Source organism: Typopeltis vanoorti, chromosome 11 (assembly GCF_054136105.1).
Source record: "Typopeltis vanoorti isolate ZY-2024b chromosome 11, IOZ_Tvanoo_1.0, whole genome shotgun sequence".
Classification (NCBI taxonomy): domain Eukaryota; kingdom Metazoa; phylum Arthropoda; class Arachnida; order Uropygi; family Thelyphonidae; genus Typopeltis; species Typopeltis vanoorti.
Window position 1 is genome coordinate 55,698,751 of NC_143559.1, and position 21,424 is coordinate 55,720,174.

The following is a 21,424-nucleotide window of genomic DNA, read 5'->3' on the forward strand; positions in this document are numbered from 1 at the left end:
TTCAGTGGTTATGATTAATTTACAAACAATGCAAAATTTATTACAATCAGTTCTCGCTATAGAAACTTAGGAATCATAGGAAGAGCTTTGTGTGTGGTTTGCTATAGCAAATTTATTTATAGAATAGCACAAGCTATGGTACTTTGGTTAGTCTTACATTTTGTTATAGTGAATGAGTTTGCTATAACAGTATTTATTAAGTAGATTAAGTAGAAGTTGAGTAACATGATGAAAACTGCCCACCACATCCCACTTCATCAAGGGAATTTAAACTTGAAAGTGTATATCAGCTGTTTAAAATAGCATTTTAAACAGTGCTCAGAAGAAAAAAAAAAAAAAAGCGTTTACTTTTCCATTGTGATTTTAGAGACTACACAATGGTGAGGTTAATGTCATATTTTAGCCAGGGTAGCTGAAATGATGGCAATAATTGTCTTTGTGTAAAAACATTGCATAAGCCCTTTATAATTCAGTAAAAGAAGAGGTTTTTTGTAAATTAATCTTAAAAAACAAGAGCTTATATGATGCTCAGTTCCTTGTATGAAACAAGTGAATTACGATTATGCTATCTGTGTGATAATTAACCATTTTATTGCCTTATTTTATTTTCTGAACATATATACACTGGAGTGTATATATGTTCCTCACTGTTGATAATAACAACAAAAAATGATGTTAATGTGTAACTTTAGACTTTCACTTGTCTTGCATCTTACTAAAAATCATCATGGGACTACACGTCACAAATTTTCAAAGGTGCTTTGTGAAATGATGAAGGATTTATTATACAGTGGAATATGTATAAAGTTCATAAAAGTTCATTTGATAAAATAATTTGATGTGAGACTAATAGGATCCTCAGTGATAAGCCATTTTAAACAAGTTAGATAATAACATTGATTTTTTTTAAAAAAATGCTGCATCACTTGCTAGCTTAATAAAGTATTAATAGGCAATGAGATATAATAAAATGATGTATGTCGAAAATTTTTCCACTTGGTTATAAATTATATTCTTGTTTAATCCTTTATCCAAGTGAAAGCAAAGACCGGTTTTGAATTTGTGGTACAGAGTAATTACAGGAGTACCTCTCCGAAAAATTCTAAGTGATCTACAAGATCACCCAATATCTCACTGAATAACCTCAAAAGGATCACTCATAAACTCATCAAAATCTCTTTAGTGGCTCTACTCACAGAATCAAGTTCAAAGATGAGCATTATTAAATGTCATCAATGGGAGCCTGACCCAGAAAGGATACCAAGGCTGAAGTAATGCAGAAGTCATATACGTATTTCTCCATATACAAGTAGTGAAAAGGTGTAATACCTTATTATTAAAATACTCTGGATTAAAAATTATATTCTTGTTTAATGCTTTCTACAAGTGTAAGCAAACAACATTTGCACATCATGAAGTATTTTCATTACTAGGCTATTACTTGTATATAGAAGCTAATGACTTCACATTAATTGCCTTAGTTCCCCATAATGCAAAGCACACACCCCTTTTAGGTGTGTATAACACTATGCATTATGGGAAGGGCCATAATCGAAACTGGTCTGGGTAGTAATCCCCTCCCATAATGCATAGCATTATATACACCCAAAAGGATGTGTGCTCTGTATTATTGGGGACTAAGGCAATTAATGTTAAGTCATTAGCCTCTATATGCAAGTAGCCTAGTCGTGAAGATACTTCACGATGTGCAAACTTTGTTTGCTTACGCTTGGATAAAGGATTAAATAAAAATATAATTTCTTGGCATCTTTAATTTAAAATGATGCATGGTTGAGTATGGTGGTTGGGGGGGGGAAGAAACTTGATGATTGATCAGAATGAGACTTCCTCAAATTTTTGGGAAGGAGAACCAGTTGTTCCAATTTAAATTTGATCAATGTAGGGCTTCCGTACTTCTTTGGACATGTGTTCCAATTTGAAGCAGCAACAGTGAAGTAGGCAGATTCTCAACCAAATATTTTGATCTGTTATTCTCAGAGCAAAATATTTATCAAATAAAGTTTTATTAATTTTATACATATTCATTTGTCTACATATTTAATAGAAGGCTACAGTTTTGTGCTCTGCATTGGGTATTCTGTTATTGTTCATAGATAACTGAATTTTTGCTCTTATTCTAGTAACTGATTATTCTTTTTCTTGCAGGTTTTATTCTTTCCCCTTCCAATTATATTCAACATTGTTTCTTCTTTTTTCATGATACTGCATTTTTGTACATAATCTGAGTACTCATAAACAATAACACCCTCCATTATCTTAAAGGCTTTCTTCACCACTTTAAAAGAAAAGTCATTAAACATATATTGAAATAAATGCCTTCTTACGCTGCTTATTATTTATGCAGATACACAAGTATGGTTCTGTAGATACACTGTGGTATGATTCTGCTTTTAATGGCAGAGCTATACTACAGTGTGACTGGCTTCTCACAATACCAGACTTGTAGGTTACCAATTTCCATTTTTAATTTCTTTCTTGGATAAAATTGAGTTTCAATAACGAAATTATTGCCTCTTTTCATACAAAAGTCATTTATTGCTGACTTTCTAACAGAATTTTTTTTTTTTTTTCATGTAGTTAGTTATAAAAATTTGTAGTACATTTACATAAGAGGATAGCATTTCATGCATTCAGTAAAAACTCAATTGAATATCCTCTTTTATGATATTAAGTATATATTGCTTTTATCTTGATAATATGATCTCTTTAGATTATAGAGAGAAGTAGAAATAATGTATGACTGAAAATGCCACCTTATAACAGACTACATACATCCTTTAATTCTAACTATTAACTTGCAATTTAACTATAAATTGTTTCTTGCTTTCTTTAATTCACACATCTTTTAAGTCATTGCCCTCAGCATATTATCATATACTTTTTAGATTATAGAGAGAAGTAGAAATAATGTATGACTGAAAATGCCACCTTATAACAGACTACATACATCCATCCTTTAATTCTAACTATTAACTTGCAATTTAGCTATAAATTGTTTCTTGCTTTCTTTAATTCACACATCTTTTAAGTCATTGCCCTCAGCATATTATCATATACTTTTTTCCTGATATAAAAAACTTAATCTTTTTATTCTGGTCCTGGAAACTTCTGTTTAACCTGAACCCACCTTGTTCTGCAACAAATTTGCCTTCATTAACTGTTAGTGCCTTCTTATGTAGGCTCATAAATATTTTGGGAAGTTATCCACAAAAGGACTGAATTCATTTCCACATTCAGCTGTTTCTTGGGCTAACATGAAAAGAAACTGTAGAGGAATTTGTCTATTTATCACATTCGGCTGCATTTCTTTTTCAAAGTAACGAGTCAGGAAATTCAGTATGGTTTTATGTTTCATTTTTATATTATTTCTTTGATGTTTGATTCTTCCTGTGATATAACCCTTTCTAGCACCCATGATTTCTGTTTAGGTGCTTATGTAGCTAAACAAAAGTCATGGACTTAAAAATTAATCAGATGACATGAATTTATGGATCTCCGTAATGTCAAGTAATAGCTTTAGGTATATTCCATATAAAAGTTATTGAGAGTACATGTGCCCAATATGCATTTCACCAGTGACTTGGATAATTATTTAATTACAAAACTGAAACACCTGATAATTCAGCTGTCACTAGAAAGCAAACTAAATATACATTGACTTTAAATTGACAAAAAAGTAAAGCGAATTGTTCCACTTGCTTGAGCGTGTCTATTACTAAATACATCGTGTGATGCGAAACAACATTAATTGTTAATGTCCAGGCATTTGAGATATCGGCCTTTATAACCTGTATCCTCATTTTTTCAGTCTTTAATGAAGGCAGAACCTCTTTATGGAAAACTTCAAGACCTCAGCCCTCCAGCAAGCTGACCGGAAACTAAACTGCTGGTACAGGTATGTAAACAATGTGTTTCTGGTTTGGCCATACACCTTAGAAGAGATAAATACCTTTGTATCGTTCTTCAGCAGTCAAAAATCCATGATAAAATTCACAATATAGGTGGAAAGTCACAACTGTCTTAATTTCTGGATTTACTAATCCAGAAAAAACAAGATGGCAGTGTGTATTTCTCATTCTACAGGAAGCCAGTACATAATAGGTATGCTCACTCAACATCTCCCTCACAACCACTCAGCTTAGGAAAATATTGTTTGTATGCTATGCTGAGACAGAAAGCAGAGGCCAGAGCCAGTCATAACACCAAAGTATGAAAAACACAAACATTACAGGATGCATTACTTGTAAAGTGGGATTTTGGTTTATTAATGATCTTTCTGTGTATTAGAAACATTGATAAAAGGAAGGAAAATAATTTTTTAGTCATAGTATGCTTTGTTTTTATTGTGAACTACTTGGGGGTATATTGAAGAACCAAGAAATTAAAATGAAATTGTGCGATTGTCATACATCTTGAAATAATTTTGCCAGCCTGGTTGGACAAGTGGTTAACGTATTCGCTCTTCAGCCAAACAGCTGCGGTTTGAACCCCACCGTGGGCATGGATGTCTGGTCATGGATTGTGATTGTCTGTGAAAATACTAGTGGTGGTTGGCAGTAGATGGCGTTGGTATAAATGATGAAAGTAGTTGCGGTTCGTTGTAGTTGGTGGATTTGAGTGGTGGAGACAGAGAGTTGTGGAGTAGGTGCCCTCCCTTGATGAGTCTTTGGAGTCCCTGGAGGCATCATGTAATAATAATAATAATTTTAAAATTTAATTCAGTCCATCATTGCTTTGAATGTGCAAGTCTAGCCATAAAGAAGGATATAAATTGCAGTTATTCCATCTAGAGATATAGTGCCAAATACCATGTACAGTATGTGGGATTGACTTTCAGAGTGAGCTTCATCATCATCATAGCGGAAATTTGCACAACAAAGTTATCGGAATTATCTGTGACAGAATTAACATTAGTTGTGTACTTAGAAGAGTATTGTGAGAACTTATTACAAATGTTGCAAGTAGACAGTATTTATCAGAAATCCTGTTAGTGGGTATACATTTTGGATGTCATCAATGGTATCATATACTTTGGTATTGCTTTCAATTGAGTTGCTGAAAGTGGAGAAGGATCCAGTTGGAGTTGTACCATTAAAGTTACTGGGAAAAATGACTTTAGTGTTAGGTAAGTTTTATTATAAAATGTTTACATTAAGAAAGAAAGACAAAAAAAGGAAGGTTCCGGGTGTTTTAATGAGCTAATTATGTACAGAGGATGAGGAAATCTTAAACAGAAAGAGATTCAGCAAAAAATGGAGATTTCATGTTAGGTAATCTCTGATGTTTGGTATCAGAATATATGTAAATACAGGTTTCACTTTTAAGGGGGTGATAGAATCATGAAGGTAACAGTTAATAAACTTGATATAGTTGGCAAAAGAGCTGACAGTTGAATTTTGGTCAAGAAGATTAAGTGTGTATAAGAAGACTGAAAATGAAAATAGATTTACTTTGCAGTTAGATCTCAGCCTGCATACATTTTTAAGTGTCTATGGTTATGTTTGCATGGAGATTTGAAAGACAAAAATAGATAAAATAAAGTTGTTCTCATTACATGGACTGAAGTAAACTTTTTTTTTTTTTTGATTTACCATGCCTGTTATGAAAAGCACAGTCTCCATCTTCTCTACATACTCTTTGAACTCTTGATACATTCATCTTGCAGAGAATTAGTAGCAAATTTTTCACTGCCTCAGCCTTATAATGCATTCACATTTGGATTTGATGGAATGCATAATCTAACAATTGATTATGAACAGAATTTGCAACAGTATTGTTTTATGATGTACATATGTACATACAGGTGAGAAGGTGCCTCTTCCCCTCTGGCATTCATCACATCCTGCATTGTGGGCGGGGGGGGGGGGGGAAGAAATTCATGAATGCTGTTTGGTAGTCCACCTATAGTTCTTGATGCTTCTGGCTTCCAGTATAATGAACATTACCCACTTTTAAAATAGTTGGCATTTCTTTCACTTGGGAAGACATGCTTTCAAGCTACAATATACACTTCTTTCACTAGAATCAATTTTTTGGGAAAAGGCCATGTCAACATATAAGACTGTGCATTGTATTTTACTAGCCCTACTTGGGACAATTTCATGGTCAAAGGAAGCATGCATTGAAGTTGATTTTTCAGCAACTTCAGTTCATGTGTCCTTTGAAAAGCATTGTTAACATTTTCTTCAAAGTTTGCCATTTCATCTATATAATTAATTACTTCTTTTTAGTGGGTTACTTTTGTCCCTTAACATTTGAAAAGTGTATTCGTTTCTGACATTTTTTGGTTAGATAATGAACACTTCTTGCTATCCAATATTCTTCAGACTATTGTATCCTAGATCTGTTTGAAGATACTGCTAACCACATTAGCACAGTAAATTCAAAAAGAAAAGCAGCAGTAATAGAAACTGGCATAGGGAAATTGCACATAATGCTGTAAGTGTTGTCCATTATGTTTCATACATGTTTACACAGTAATTTTTTTTGGGGGGGGGATGTAGAAGTGTTATTTTATTCATTTCTGATCAATAAGAATTATAAAAAAACTTCACAGTCTTCAGCAAAAGAACGTTTTTGTAAGTTATGAGTTACATTAAAAAGAAAAGTCGTTATTCAGACAAACATATGATGAGAAATTTGGCAACGAAAAGATTCTGAAAAGGAAAAACAAAAAAGTGTACCATCAAGCCTCTATAATAACAAATTTCAGAAAACTCAGTTATTATGGATGATGTGTTAAAAAAAAAAAAAAAAAAAAAAAGCTTAGGTGTTTACAGTTATTTGATAAGGCTTGAAATAATTCTGCAGTTGTTGACTTTTAAGACTAAGAGTTTCTGTCAGGGATGGGGGGGGGGGGGTGGAATATCTATTCAAGTTTCGATTCAAATTCAACTGTTTCAGAAATTTTGGTTTCAGTTTCAATTTTTCAGATATTTGTAATTTGCTTTTTTAATTATATATTATTTGATATCTGTCATGAATTGATTGTGCATTTTCATTTGAAATAAAATAACTGTGCTACTAAATATGTATATTAAAATCCAACCTGGTATGGCTCTTTTCTAAGATAGCTGTTATACTTTTTTTTTTTGTCGTTAGTTCTAATCAGTGGTGAGCTATAAGGGGCTCGCGCAAGCCCTTTGTTAAATTTTTCTCAAATTTGCGAGCCCCTTATTCTTTTTGTTTACTTTTTTATTTTTTCGAAAAAAAAATTTTTTTTTGAAACATATTAAGCGACAAACTCATACGGTAACCTAACAAAAATTAGTCTATTTGGCAGTGTATAGATTATTTGGAATTATTGTCTCAACTGCTCTATAACGAATGCGCCCAAGTTTGAAAATAAAATAAGTGCATGCGCTCTCTTTACCCTTCTCCCTTCTGGTAGCCAATCATATGGTAAAACCAGTAGCCAATCAAATGTTTTATAAAAGATTTCATTCTTATTATATTTTGATAGTTAAAAATGTTTTTCTTATGTAAGATAATTTAACACAGTTGATTGTGTGCATATATTTCAGGTTTAGATCATGAAATTTTGGTCTAAAAATGATCTTTAGAGGTTGATTGTCCTCTCATACTTTTTGATTAGAATTTGTACACAAGCTGTATTAAAAGTTTTGGTGTGAAATACGAAGGTGGGATTTTTTTTTTTTTTTTTTTCCCCTCCTTGACGATGCAAGCCTTTTGTTAAAATTTGCATAACTCGCCGGTTCTAATTAATGTTGAATTTAGGAAATTTAATGATACTCTGGTTAGAGTATCAGACTTTGGATGGTGAGGTTCAGGTTTGAAATCCAAACAGGGCACTGTTGTGGGGGATACTGGCATTGTCTGTTTATTAGATGATAAATTGCAGAATTTTGCAAGGTAAGCACTGAATTTGGTTGCAAAAGTCTATTGGAATAATCAGACCTTTCCTTTAGTGTTACACAGTGATCAGCATTCATTTTACACAAATTATGGACTCTACAACTTAAATGTTATAAATAATTATTTTAATTTCTCACTCTTTCGACCTTCATATTAAGGTCATTATCTGGAGTATACACATTCAGGGACAAGCTAAATTAAATTTCATACAGTATGCTGAAGAGACAATGACTTCAGTCAAAATACTATCAACAAAATTCTGCACAAGACCTCACTTAAAAACAAAAATAAACTAGACAATAATAAAACTAACCCTTCCATACATTAAAGGGATATCAGACAAAATAAACAGAATACTATAAAAATACAACCTTAAAGCCACCTTTAAATCTCCTGCAAAAATTAAAGAACTTACTCAACTCATTCAAGGAGTCCTTCCTTCCGCTGGCCCACCCTGGAGTATACCGTATTCATTGCACCTGTAATTTGCCCATATATATATAGGGAAAACAGGATGCACAATTTCCTATTTTCTAATTCCTATCAGAAGAAAAAGAACATAAATGACACATTAAATATAATAACTATGGTCAAGCGGGTCTTTCTGATGGAATTGACTGGAAAAGCATGTTGTTTATATCCTTGTTCTTCAACCTGTGGTCCACGGAAATTTCCTGGCAGTCTGCCAAAAATTTCTTCATCTCTCAGAAACAATGCTCCAGCCATGCATATCAAATTTTCTAACCTCTAAGCAGCAGCAGATGTTGCACTACCTAAAAATTATAATGCTATAACATTGGATTTAATATAACCAATGTGCTATCTACATTGGTTTATGTTTCTGTCTTAGCCATCAGTCAGTCTGCAAAATATTTCTCCTATTTTCCCCGGTCTGCAGGTGTAAAAAGGTTGAAGAACGCTAGTTTACATCACACCAAAACATGTTATGAATGCAAATTTAAGGAGGCCTGTGAGATTCTTATCAACCACCCTATTCTTAACAATAATGATGATCTAAAAATCCCAAGAATATGGAAGGCACATATTCTACCCACTTAACCTTTCTCCTTAGGGTTAATTATAAATAGGACCATAGGTAATCCAGGATCCTAAATCTAATGTAACAATTGTCATGTTAAATTAGGACATCCTTTTTACTCTAACAAAACTATCTATAAGAAAGAATGTTTCTCTGATGTTGTCTTAAATAGAATATAGCTTTGATGTAGTTAATTTATTTTATTTTATTTTCACTAGAAGTCAGTAGAATAACCATTGATCAAATCAGTCTCTTCAGTATACTGTGAAATGTAATTTAGCTTGTTCTGTATGTGTATACTCCAGATGATGACTTTATTATGAAGGATGAAATGTCAGGAAATAAAGTCTATAATTTGTCTAAAATGAATAATCAGACCTAAATTGAGCTTTGCTTTTCACCTACAACTCAGTAAGCTCCTTGGTAGCAATTTCTGTTAGCAATCAACCTCGAATAACTATGATAATTTTGCTTCAAATGGCATCACGAGCATTATTCAGTATACTCATGGACATATGTGGAGCTTTCGTATGTTTCCAGGGCTTCCCAATCATCTCATTTATAATTTTCTTCTCATAAAGTGTATATTAATGATGTGTAATTATATTTTTTTCCCAATTTCTTGAGAAATTCATCAAGTGATATATATATATAAAATATTATTAATTAATGAATTCCTCAAGAAAATTACCTGTTTTTTTGTAGAGGAAAAAAACCCTCAGACAGCTTAATATTAACAGTACTTTATTTATAGGATTAGGGATAGTGAATATTCAAATTTAAAATAAAATAGAAATAAAAGTATCTCTCTCTGTCTCCCCCCCCCATTTTGATCACATGTGAATGCACAGCACAATTATTTAGTTTTTCATTAATATAAATTAGGAGGGGTTTTTAATAAAGAAATTTGAAATTAATCTTTAAAAAATAGAGGTAAATTAAGCAAAAAACAATGCAAAGTACAAGTTATTATATGTACAAGCATTATTATAAATTAACTTTTGAGCAAACTCCTAAAATATTATCAATGTTTTTAGGCAATAAACTGTTTCTCTGTGGATTTAAATTTAAAATCAATCTAAAAATAGAAAACAGCCTTTCTACACATCATAGGGATTAGGTTTTTTAAAAAATATCAGTTCAGGTGTTTTTTTTTTCTTTATAATATTGATTTATTTTATTGATTTATCGATTCAAATTTGATTTGGTTTCCCATTCCTGATTTCCATATTATCTAATTGTTAGCCTACTTATGTATTAACACTCCAACTCGCCATGACGTCTATAGACTTCCAGCCAAATCTGGATACAATTCTGTAACACCTATTGAATAACATGGATACGAAGTGCAATTTGGTCTAACTATTTCATCCACCTCGCCGGTAGGGAGGTTAATGCACCATAGGAAGGGTTTACAACCATTCATTTTTGTGATTAACATTTAAAACACACACACACAAAAAAATTGCATCATCATCACCTAATACTATACTTATAATAAGTAATACTTAATTACTTCACAAAATTTAACTATAGAGCTCATACACTTTTGTGTGTTACTGTATTTCATAACAGTTGTCTTTTGTACTCTGCACAAAATTGTTCACCTTTGATTTTTGTGGTGTAATTTATAACACAAAGAAAAGAAATAAGATATTTATTTAATTATATAGCTGCTAATATTTTACTTGTTCATCCCCAGCATAATCTTCATCCACAAAAATTTGTCACACTATGTAAATAGCAACAATTAGTAAATAGTTTGAATGGTTTAAAATTATAATGGACACCACAAAGAACTAATCCTGATTTGGTATCATCTGTTGTTGGATAAAGACAAATTTTACACATTCCATCTTAAAATGACTTTCTCCCAGTTTTTCATCAGATTGATACAGCTTTTCTTGTTGATGCTTGGAAAATGCATCATATCTGCTGCTTATTCCAAAACAGTCTCTCTGACTTGCAAAGACAGAGGGACTGTTTTTGTACTTAGCACATTTAATTTTCTCCCTATCTAATCCTGTGCGAAAGGGGAGGTACTCAGCTGAGATCTTTTATTGACTAGTCTCATTTTCTCATTCCTTTCCCAGATGTAATCAAACATGCTAATGGACAAACAACTGGATGAGACAATAATGGGTTACCCCCCCCCCCATTAGCCAATTTCTACATAGAAAACTTAGAGAATCAAGCACACAACATAGCCATCCTCAAACCAATGGCTGACTGCACCATAGGCGATGTATTTGCTGTTTGTCATGGTCCAAACACAGATGCATTCAGTAATAACAAGGAAATTTAATTAGTTGTTAAAATTTGAAACTTATGCCTGCTAGTTTTGTGCACCTACAAAGAACTGGTGGCTTCATCAGGATTTAATAAACATTATATATATACAGGGTGTTCGGGATAAATTTGACAGTTTCGTAAGGAAAAAGAAAATCTTCTTTGTATCTATTAAATTTAATGAATTGACAAAAAAACATTACAGGCAGAGTTAATTACAATACTATCAACAAGATTTACTCAAAATAACCACCATTAGCATCGATCACAGCTTCAATTCTGCTTCGGAACCTCGAACAAGCTGATGCTACAGTCTCCCTGGGAAGGGCCGCAAAAACTGTTTTAATTTTATCCATTAACTGGGCTTTTGTATTACTGGAAGTGCGATTGGTGTCTTTTTCAACTGCGCCCCATACAAAATAATCCATGGGGTTAAGGTCTGGGGAGTTTGGAGGCCAAACATTTGGACTGGTGAAGTCGTAGAAATTTTCAGACAACCATTTTTGACTTTTCCCAGAGGTGTGGCAAGGGGCCGAATCCTGCTGCCATACATACGGCCTACCATTTGGCTACCCTTGTTATCCAGGGCTTGACTACAGTTAGCAACTCCACGAACAAAGCCCGAATTCCAATGCCAGGGTTCTTCAACACCTGTTCCTGCAGATTTGTGAGGAATTCTGCTGTATGAACGCAATCAGATCGTCTGCTAGGGATCTTTCTTCTTGCTACATCCTCGTAGTCACCATTGCAAGTCTCTAGTTCATGCCTGATTGTTTTTACTGTATTCAGGGAGCATTGGGCAGCAGGCGTAATATCCTTATTTTGATGGCGGGCACGAATCATCATGATACAAGTTATTCTCTTCCATGATTCAGGTGGGTTCCAGCTATCCATCCTTTCTGACATCTTTTATATGAATGAAGAAGGGTCCAAACTTTTAAATGAAGAGAAGTGTGTGTTAATACATGTAACTTACGGAAAAATATAATTAATTATAAATATGTCAAATTTATCCCGAACACCCTGTATATATATAACAAAGTTGTCCAAAATGCTGAAATACCATTACAAGAAAAATAAATAAATTCATGCTAACAAATAAAGGTACTAATGTGTTTATTTATAATGATTTTTCAACATTTTGGACAACTTTATATTTTTGATGTTTATTAAACCCTGATGAAGCCACCAGTTATTTGTAGGAATGCAAAACTGATAGGTATAAGTTTCAAATTTCAAACGACTGATTAAATTTCCTTGTTATTACTGCATGTTCTTTTAGTCATAATACATTTTCTCTCAGATTAGATACATTTTAATGTGCTTAAATAGGCAGCATCCAAAAATCTACTTCACAATAGAAAAAGTATCATAACTATTTGCTCTTCCTGTGTACTAGTCATTCCTTTCCTTTAGTGTTACAAGGTGATCAGCATCCATTTTACACAAATTATGGACTCTACAACCGTTTATAAATAATTATTTTAATTTCTGATGTTTTGACCTTCATATTAAGGTCAACATCTGGAATATATACATATGAGGGTGGTCTCAAAAATTCTCAGCCTAACAATGAAAAAACAAATTTATAATTTCAAAATTATTTTTATTTTTCAACATAATCTCCCTTAAGACTAATACATTTATTCCAGCAATGCTCCAGCCCCATTATCCCATCTCTGTAGTGGTTCTCAGATCTGCAAAATACCCCTCTTCAGCTACAATCACCTCTTGATTCGAAGCAAAACGCTGACCAGCAAGGAAGAGATAGAAGTCAGAGGGAGCCAAATCTGGGGAATAGGGTAGTTTTTCCAACAATTCGTAGTGCAAATTTCTTAATTTTTCCATTCCCAAGACACCTTTGTGGGCAGGTGCATTAACCTGATGAAAGATGATTTTTTTATTCTGCAAACTGGGTCTTTTCACACAAATTATTTCATTTAGTCTGTTTAAAAGATCAGAATAATATTCCCCAGTTATTGTTTTACCTTTTTCAAGATAAACAAAATGCCTTTAGCATCCCAAAACACCGATGCCATGACCTTTCCTGCTCATGGATGAGACTTGGATTCACCATTACACACAAAATCAGTTTTATTCTTGTTAAAACCGCCATTACACACATTACACATAAAGTCATCATTACACAAAATCAGTTTTATTCTTGCTAAAACACTCCAAGCAGTGTTCAGAAATTTTCATGCGAGTGTGTTTTTGATTTGCTGTGAGCAAGCGACGCACCCATCTTGCACAAAACTTTTTTATTTACAATTCTTCATGCAAAATATATCCTACACGTTCCTTTGAAATTCTTATAGGCTCAGCAATTTCACGTACTTTTTGGAAGTCCTTCACATGGATCATCTTCAAGGCTGGTATGGGCATGTTTAAACTCGGCAGCCCATTTCTTAATTGTCGAAAACGAAGATTCTGAGTGCTCATAAACTTTTATGAACTTTGAATGAATTTCTTTTGGCATTAAATCTTCTTTTACGAAGAATTTTATAACTGCACGATACTCAATTTTATCCATTTCAAGAGATAAAGAAACACTTTTGCTTCAGACAGCTGTATAAAACAAACTACTTGATAAAATGACTTGCAATCTCACATGGATGCTTATGACAGATGTATCAACTTAGAAAAAAAATACAAGGGGGAGGACTGAAAAGTTTTCTCCCTTCGTAAATGAAATAAAATAAATTAACTACATCAAAGCTATATTCTATTTAAGACAACATCAGAGAAACATTTTTTCATATAGATAGTTTTGTTACAGTAAAAATGATGTCCTAATTTAGCATGACGATTGTTATATTAGATTTAAGATTCTGGATTACCTATGGTCCTGTTTATAATTAACTCTTAGGGAGAAAAGTTAAGTGGTTAGAATATGTGCCTTCCATATTTTACCAACACATACTGGCCAATATATACACACAAACTCCTACCACCACCCAACACAAAAATTAGGGGTCATTAATACACTAAAAAAAACAGGGCTTTGAAGATTTGCTTTAATGCACTTAAAGATGAATTAAAAGTTATCAGCAATACCTTCCTAAAAAATGGTTACAGCCAAAATACTATCAACAAAATTCTTACTCAACAAACTAGGCTACAATAAATCTGTAACCATTCCATACATTAATGGGATATCAGACAAAATAAACAGAATGCTAAAAAAATAAACCTTAAAGCCACTTTTAAACCTCCTCAAAATTAAAGAACTTATTCAACTCTTCCAAGGATCCCCTGCCTCTGCTGGAGTATACTGTATTCATTGCATCTGTAATTTGCCTTGTATAATGGAAACAGGTAAGGTAGATATTCAATAGATCTTCCTGTCCGTAGTGAACCAGGTTACAAGTATAAGCTGTGCATCATACACTCCTGGATATGAAAAAGCTCTCCTTTTTCACATCCAGGAGTGTATGATGTACTCTATACTTGTGACCTGGCTCACTATGGACAGGAAGATCTGTTGACATCTACCTTACCTGACACAAATACTTTCATTGCCATTGTTAAAGCATTGTGTACTGGTAGACCATGCTTTGGACATTTATTCATGCTGGATTAAATGGGAAACAACCAAAGTGCTATACAAGTCATCACAAGTTGGACAGACTGTTTTTGGAATCAGCAGAAGCTACAAAACATTCCCTAAATTCATCAAGTATGGGTGCATCATCTAGCCAAATAACTGAGATATGATCATTTTAAGACTTCATTAATACTTGATGGCACCAAACTGTGCTTAGGAGATGCTGGATATCTTCTACGTCTAAGCTCTTTTTATAAGCATTTATAGCCCTTGCCCATTTGTCTCCATCCTTCTCTCTTGAAGGCTTCCCAATGCCAACATTCTCCAGCAAAATATTGCTATTTGATTAATTAAATATCTTATTTATTGTTTCTGTGTTGTGAATTAAACTGCAAAAACCAATGAAATCATGGATATGTACAAAAATGGAGCACTGAAAGTGTTTTTGGTGAACAGCCTCATTGACATTGTTATACTGCATTGTTAAAGATCTTCATGACATTATCACAAGGCCATATCAGACATGGTATACCTGACTCTTGAAGCAGAGAATTGGATGATTGGACAGGCTTAGGCTTTACATTACACTAGTCATTTAAATTTTCCATTATGATTAATAAGGAGAATGTAATGTGTCTATGTTCCCAGAAAGTTAGAATGTAGTGTGTGGTATCTCCAAAGGGAATCTTTATTGCTTTATTTGCTCATATTGGATTAATTTATCAGATTAGACATGGTTTGCAGAATTAATTAGAGATTAGTGATAAACTTACAGCTAATATTTTTGGGGGGTTTTATACTATCATCGTCATCATCTGTAAGTTTATAAATAAGCTTTAATTTTGCAAACTGTGTCTGATTCACCTGTATATTTCAGAAACATGTAAGTTATAAAGATTAGAATTTCTTTGCTCATATGGTTAATACTGAGTTTTTATGTTGTGATCAAGAAAAGAAGTTTTGAAACTATTCAGTCTCTCATATGAGCCGTAAATTTTAAAATGGCTGTGGAAACAAGAAGTCTAGATCTTACTCTGCTAGATTTCTTTTTATGGGAAATGAACTGAACTTCAGTTTTAAATTCAGCATGCAGCAAGTGCCTTTTCAAGAGAAATTACACGAACGTTCCAGAATTTATATGATGTAGATTATGTAAGAAATGCAATGGCAGGCATCTTCAACAGTTTTTGTAATAAAGTGTTGCAATACTATCCATGCCAGTTTCTTCCATGGATACACTATAGTTAATAAGACTCTTGACATTCTTCTGTGTTTTCTCCATTTAAGTTTATGCCAATCTCTTTGCTACTTATTTTTATACTATTACTAAGAAGTCCATGGCCAATAGGAGCAAAAATTCATTAGGACTTTATCCTTTGATCAATACATCATATGTCTGGAATTTATTTTCTGTTCTTCTCAATTTCTTCGAAAAGAATACAGAAATTTTTCAAGTAAACTGGCTCAAAAAATTTCTCTACTTTATTTCTTCCTAGTGTTATGAGTGCACCCAAGACACAGCAAGTGGCATGGCCCACTTTTCTATTTTGAAATTTGTATACATCACTACATAAATTTATTTATTTATTAATTTTTATGTCAATACTACTCACAAATGGTTGGAAACCATTTGTGAGTATAGCACATTTTACTGCTGCTGGTGGATTAAAATTAAATAACTTGGAAACTCTGGTCCAAAGAATAAATATTGATTTTTTTTTTTTTTTTTTTTTTTTTTCTTCCCCCAAGCAATATCCTGTCTCCATTAAGCAGAGTGATGATCTCACACAAGGTGATGAAAATCATCTATATAAACATATTCACAAACATCTATGCAGTATCATGATTTGAACCACCATCTGCAGTTTTAAGAATGGATATGTTATCCACTTCAGCAATTGGGCTCGCTGGCCAGTCCAACATGTCTAGTTGACTTAAGTGGATTGCCTTTCATTTAAGAAATTTATTTGTATGTTTAGTAGTGGTGCAATTCTCCTTACTGCTGTAATGATGATTAAATGATTTTTTAATTGCTGTAGAGAAAAAAATTCGTTTGTCTTTTTTCACTGCAGTAACACATGCTTCAAGGAATATTATATGCATTCTGTTCTTGTCTTGTATATTAATTTTCTTGAAGTTCAGATTTCTGATCTCTGACTTTTTTTTTTTCCTCACCTTAGTTCTTTGATAGAAATGATTTTCAGGTATCTAACTGGACAGTGTTCCAGTTGGCATGAATTTTAATACATTGTACTGTTGTAATATTAGATGTATACTTAGAGGCCAAGATTGTGTAATATGAAGGACTCAATATTACGCATTCCAAATTGCCACTCACTCCTTGTATAAGTTAACAGGTAGATACTTTATAAGCATGCTGTAGAACTATTGGTACTAGATTGGATCTAAAAATTTAGTTAGTTCTGTTTTCTTTTTCTTTTTTTTTTTCTGAAGGACACACGTCCATGTTAATCTTGGTGAATTGTTCATATTGATTTGTTCTTATATCTTGATAAATTCACATACACAGGTAGCGATTAAAAATTTATTTTGTTTCTTCAGTATTTTATCCAAGCTTGCTTTTTTATGTTCTGATTCCAGAATTCGTATAATCTAACAAATCTGCTAGATAATACCAATAATAATTTGCATTATCTAACAAATTGTTTTGATTATACAATAAATAAATCGGGATTACAGGAAACCACTTGTATATTTTAAACTAATGAGGACAACATGTTTTCCTGTTTAGAACTAATAGCTTCTTCAGAAAGTCAAAAACTGAAGAAACATGCATTAAGAAAAACTCTGGTGATTCATTTTAAAAACATTATTTTATTTCTTTATTAATTTAAATATTTAAAAACAATATAATCATGTTTAAATTCCTTTAGATTGTAAATAAAATAATTGTATTTAGTAAAAAATCTCCAAACTTTTTTCTTATTGTACATTTCTTCAGTTTGTGATTTTGTGAAGCAGCTATTAACTCGGAACAGCAAAACAAGTAGTCCTCATTAGTTTAAAGTGTATGAGTGCTTATTTATAGTATGTGTTAAAATATGTTCCGTTTCTTGTATGCTTCATTTATTTCTTGTAGAAAGGCTTATACGTTGGTTGCACATGATTACTAAATAACTGAAGGAATTCACAACATAAACTGGAACATAAATTAAAATAAACTTTAATATATATACTTTCTATATTTCGGCAACATCACGTTGCCATCTTCATGGGAACATAAGATTAAGACACGTGCATGCAGGCACTAAAAACAGCAAATGAGGTCAAAGCGAGGAAACTACTGTTTTTCCTAAAGTCCTGACGGTGCCCCCTAGCAGGTTATATTAGGTATTCTTAGCCATTGAGTTGAAGTTCTCATGATGTACGTCTCCCAAATTTGGGACAGTCTCATGCATCCAAATTTGTTGAGGTTTGGCATGTTTCTTAGGGCTGAGGCTGATTCTATGAATAGTCTTTCAAATTTATACTTGCTGCAGTGTATTACTGTGGCTTTCTTCCAATGTATTCTGTGGCATATAACCAGATCATGGTCTGTAAGCCCAGAGTGGCTGTACTGGTGAAACCGGATGTAGTCTTTGTGTTCCGATGCATGAGACTGCTCCAGATTTGGGAGATGTACATCATTAGAACTTCAGCCCACCGGCCAAGAATACCTAATATACCCCGCTAGGGGACGGGCTATACTAAAAACAGCAGTTTCCTCGCTGCGACCTCATTTGCTGTTTTTAGTGCATGCGTGCACATGTCTTAATCTTATGTTCCCACGAAGATGCCAACGTGACGCTGCCGAAATATAGGAAGTATATATTAAAGTTTATTTTAATTTATATTCCAGTTTACATTGTGAATTCCTGAAGTTATTTAGTAATCATGTGCAACCAATGTATAAGCCTTTCAACAAGAATTACTGTCATCCACGGGGATTCTATCTTACGCAAGGCCCGCGAAGATGGTAAACTGAAATGAAGTTATCAAGAAAACTGAATCGTTTGACCTTCATAAGCTGCCAGGATAATCAGGTAATCCCAAATTGTGTGAAATTTAAGCACCGTTTCTTTTCACAGAAGGCTCTCCGAATTTATAACCGTGCCAGCTTCGCCTTGCTATGAGAACAAATTACCGCTACGCACGTTCCCCTAGCTGAAGCAAACAAAGCTATTCGGGTGCTAGTGGAGGAGCTTTCCAACACGCTGAATCCTGAACTTTGGACAATTCTATATGATGTCTCGTGCACTTCGGCAGATAAAGAATTTGAGAAAATACAGAGTCGACATATCAAGAAATTTGATAATCTAAAAAAGAACTTTACCTCCAAACCAAAACTATCACTCAACACTGTAGTCAACCTTTCTTCATTATTTTAATTTATATTCCAGTTTACATTGTGAATTCCTGAAGTTATTTAGTAATCATGTGCAACCAATGTATAAGCCTTTCAACAAGAATTACTGTCATCCACGGGGATTCTATCTTACGCAAGGCCCGCCAAGATGGTAAACTGAAATGAAGTTATCAAGAAAACTGAATCGTTTGACCTTCATAAGCTGCCAGGATAATCAGGTAATCCCAAATTGTGTGAAATTTAAGCACCGTTTCTTTTCACAGAAGGCTCTCCGGATAAGGGGAATGCCACCGTGGTGCTTAACCAAACTGGCTGCTCAGGTAAGCTTAATGCTTTATTATTAGATTGGGCTACTTACCTCCCTATTGAATACAATCCCACCAACTCACAAATTAGAAAACTCCATAGGCTCCTTAAGAAAGTCATTTCTTGGCCTGTGGAAGTTACTAACAAACTAAAACCTTTTAACTCGAGACCCCCTCCCTTGTATATATATGGGCTCTCAAAAATACATAAGCAAAATGTGTGCCATTACGTCCCATAGTGGATGGCATTGATTTTCCCACATACAAATTAGCCATCCATTTAGCCAAAGCGCTCACACACTATACTGGCAACACACCATCACACATAAAAAACTCAGCCCACTTCAAAGCCAGTGTAGAAAATCTTACACCCCAACATACTGACATAATGGTCAATTTTGACGTCTCATCCTTATTCACAAATGTCCCACTCAAGGAAACCTTAGAGCTCTTCCAAGCCAAATTTCCTCCCAATATCTCAGCCCTATTTTAGTTCACAATGAACTCAGGCTATTTCGTTTGGCAAGGAAAATTCTACAAACTGATAGAGAGGACAGCCATGGGTTCACCACTCTCCCCACCCTTGGCCAACTTCTTTATGGAGACTTTTGAAGAGAAAGCCTTAAACTCTGTCCCACAATAACCTACCATATGGCTTCGCTACATTGATGATGTATTCGCTATTTGGCCATGTGGCTCTGATACACTTTTTCATGCACTTAAACAACCAATACCCCAGAATCGAGTTCACACTGGAAAAAGAGAAAAACAACAGCCTCTCCTTTCCTAGACACACTAGTTACCCACCAGCCTGATAGAACCTTGGTTTTCTCAGTTTATAGAAAACCCACCCATACAGGCAATGTACATTCACCAACCATCCCCCCCCCCCCTCACAACAATATGGAGTTATTAAGACACTATACAGCAGGGTTAAACTAATCTGTTCAAATGACAATGCCCTAACCACTGAACTAAATCACATCCTTAACACTTTCTCAGCCAATGGCTACAACCCCCAAAAAATACTAAAACCAGTAAATCCCCCCTTCACAAAAAAGATTACTCTAAATCCATCACCATTCCCTGCATCCTGGGCACCTTGGAAAAAATTACCAAAATCCTGAAAAAACATGACCTGACCTCTTGTTACAGACCATATAGCAAATTGGCAATTGGCATCCCTTATCCGCTCCACTGAAGACCAACCACTTCCCTTAGACCTACCTGGTGTATACCAAGTCCCTTGCAGCTGTAAGCTGTTCTACTTTGGCCAAACAGGCAGGACAGCGAATATCAGAATTTCAGAACACAAAGACTACATCCGGTTTCACCAGTACAGCCACTCTGGGCTTGCAGACCATGCTCTGGATACATGCCACAGAATACATTGGAAGAAAGCCACAGTAATACACTGCAGCAAGTATAAATTTGAATGACTATGCATAGAATCAGCCTCCTCAGCCCTAAGAAACATGCCAAACCTCAACAAATTTGGATGCATGAGACTGCCCCAAATTTGGGAAGAGTAGATCCTGAGAACTTCAGCCCAACGGTCAAAAATCCCTAATATAGCCTGGGGGGGGGACCATCAGGACTTTAGGAAAAACAGCAGTTTCCTCGCTTTGATCTCATTTGCTGTTTTTAGTACCTGCATGCACATGTCTTAATCTTATGTTCCCAAGAAGATGGCAACGTGACGTTGCCGAAATATGGGAAGTATATATTTTAGTTTGTTTTAATTTATATTCCAGTTTGTGTTGTGAATTCCTTAAGTTATTTAGCTTCATTTATTTATAGTATAATCTATCCTTGAGGGAGATACCAGTCTAACCCTTTGTTATAAGTTCAGTGCTAGTCACCAACAAGGAGCTTTTCTGTGCCTTTTCCGTTCCCAAGTTAGTTGATCTCTGCCATATGAAAGCAGTGCGTTTTCACTTGGAAACTTGGGCTTTTAATCCTGCATTTCAAAATGACCATAC

The 21,424-nt window shown here is 34.0% G+C and overlaps 1 protein-coding gene across 1 annotated transcript in view; it reads left to right on the top strand.

Moving 5' to 3' along the window:
- Nucleotides 1–16,640, top strand: part of LOC150101595 (uncharacterized) — a 427,246-nt gene extending 410,606 nt beyond the window's left edge. The window contains exons 19-20 of the transcript XR_016549078.1: nt 3,830–3,916; nt 16,521–16,640. The gene's annotated coding sequence lies outside the window, so the exon portion shown is untranslated. The remainder of the gene's footprint in view (nt 1–3,829; nt 3,917–16,520) is intronic.
- The last annotated feature ends 4,784 nt before the right edge of the window (nt 16,641–21,424 follow it).